The sequence below is a fragment of the Carlito syrichta genome, unplaced genomic scaffold (assembly GCF_000164805.1).
Source record: "Carlito syrichta isolate Samal-C Ts95f unplaced genomic scaffold, Tarsius_syrichta-2.0.1 Scaffold312894, whole genome shotgun sequence".
Lineage (NCBI taxonomy): Eukaryota > Metazoa > Chordata > Mammalia > Primates > Tarsiidae > Carlito > Carlito syrichta.
The window spans coordinates 62,965-65,693 of record NW_007256990.1 but is presented as its reverse complement, the minus strand read 5'-3'; positions in this window follow the sequence as shown (position 1 = coordinate 65,693).

Here is a 2,729-nt window from a genome sequence, read left to right as displayed (position 1 = left end):
AGAGGAACTCAAATCACTCTATGAAAAAAATACCTGCACATGCATGTTTATTGCAGCATTATTCACAAAAGCAAAAACATGGAACCAGCTGTGTTGCTCATCGAAAGTGGACTGGATTTTTTAAAATGTGGTACATATACATGATGGAATATTACACAGCCATAAATAAGGACAAAATTATGAACTTCACAGCAACTTGGATGCCCTTAGAGACTATAATACTCAGTGATCTATCACAGAAACAAAGAACTGAGCATCACATGTTCTCACTCATAAACAGACCCTGAGCAATTATCATAATACAATAAGAAAGGGATTGGCAGTAGGGGAAAAGTGCCAGGGGAGGAAGGGGGGATGGAGGGGAGAACACACTTCATCAATAAGGGTACCAGATCTCAAGTCAGGCAAAGTAGGGACCAAAGGGAAGCCCAAACTTTACCTGTACAATGACCATTTGTATACCTAATCTGAATTGTACCCCACATCTTTAAAACAACATTTTAAAAAAGAATTAATGAAGAAAATATAAACTTATAAATGGGTATAATTTAAAGCCATCAAGTTTATAGTAATATCTTATACAGTAATAGAAAATCAATACACAGGCTCAATATAGATAATCACAAATTTTCTTCACTGAAATGAATTTATGAACTGATACACACAGTTTCCTAACATTTTTAGTGCTTTTTCATTTATAATTTTATGTGATGCAATTACATTTTAATACAATATTTCATTTCTTCATTGAACAAAAATTAATCTAATGCCTATTAGGTACCAGGCATGACTTTATATGCTGCAGATTCGACTTAGACCAAAACAGCCCTAACTCCTTTCTCCCACTCATTCTCTCCCCCTGGACTCTCCTAGAATAAAACTCACCGCAGGGAACCTGATGCCAGAGTGAGCTGCCCTGGGAATGCAGGTGTAAGGACAGCGGTTTTGTGCTCATATGCCTCACATTCTAGAGGTTTCAGAAGAGTGACATGGAGCCACTGGAGCGTTTTAAGTCAAAAATGACATGACATGATTCATGATAGCAGGGCTGCTGACCACTGTGGGGAGAATATTCGGGTAGCAGGTGAGGGGACAGCACTAATGTCATAATTCAGTAGTGAAGAGTTATGGGGACTTAGAGAAGAAGAGGACCTGAGGGATGGGAGGGAAAGATAGAGGAGCTGGAGAAGCAGGAGGTGAGGAAAAGGAGCAGAGGGAAGGATTCTAAAGCAGTAGAATTCTCAGATTTAAACATAGTGGGTTTTTTTTAAAATCAATATATAAACAGTGTTTTATAAAGTTTGCATGCATCTATCTACAGAGCCTAGCCAGATGATCTTTGCATTTGTTAATTAATGCAGTTGTGGGACTGCCTAGAAACAAGTGTCCGTATGTGAATCGGGTTCAAAAAATACCAAGTGCCCCCATAAAATACCCACACACCTCTAAACTTGGGAACTTTGTGAGTGTGATTGCAATGCTGTTTAGACACATTTACCTATGAAGGGGCCAAAGTCACTTCTCTTACAGACAAGATTCCTGATCACTCAGGGGTTACCAAGATTTTGTCTGTAGTTAATTAACAAACAAGAAACCGGTCTTGAGGAGATTCTTTCTCTGGTGCTTTCAGACACAACTCCACGTTTAAAGAGAAAACCCTGTCCTTACACCTGCATTCCCAGGGCAGCTCACTCTGGCATCAGGTTCCCTGCGGTGAGTTTTATTCTAGGAGAGTCCAGGGGGAGAGGATGAGTGGGAGAAAGGAGTCAGTTCAGGGGGAAGGATCCCAGGACGACAAGTAAAGGCAAAGGGGCTGGGCCCAGCTTCTCTTCCTGGTTTCCACAGACAGATTTTTTTCTGGGCCAGGACTCTGGGAGACAGTGTGACTAAGAGCGCTTGGCGCAGGAGGAGAGGGGTCAGGACCAAGTCCCAGGTTCCCAGGAGAGGCTCTCAGCGCCTCAGGCCCCAAGGGCAGAGTCTGGGCTGGAGGCCCAGCGTTGGGGATACCCCATCCACCGAGTTTCACTTCTCTGCCAACCGGTGTTGGGTCCTTCCTCGTGGATCCTAGTGACACAGCCCCACTTCTCCCTTCTCCCTGGGAGTCGGGTTTGTAGCGAAGCCAATCAGCGTCGCCGGCGTTCCCGGCTATAAAGTCCTCACCGACACACCGGAACCCAGAGTCTCCCTTGACTCGAAGATGCCGGTCATGGCGCTCCGAGACCTCCTGCTGCTCTCGGGGGCCCTGGCCCTGATCGAGACCCGGGCGGGTGAGTGCGGGTCGGGAGGGAAACGGCCTCTGAGGAGAGGCGGGAGGGGACCGTCTACGCCGCCCCGGACCCTGCCCTGCCGCCTCTCGAGCCCCCTCGCCCCCTCTTCCCCTCCCGCCCATGAACCCTTCCCCGCCCCCAAGCTACCACTCCATGCGGTATTTCCACCCCGTCGTGTCCCGACACGGCCGCGGGGTGCCCGCTTCATCTCTGACAGCTACATGAACAATGAACCTTATGCGTTCTGTAATTTTTTCTTGTACATGCCTACCTATGATACGTTTTAATTCATAAATTAAGCACCATTAGAGATGAGCGATAGGAACCTGTAATATGATATAACAATTACAATAATATACTGTAATACAAGTAATGTGAAGTGTGACCTCTCATTCTTTCTCTCAAAATATCTTACTGTACTGTATGCACCCCTCTTCTTCTTATGAAGACGTGAAGTGATAA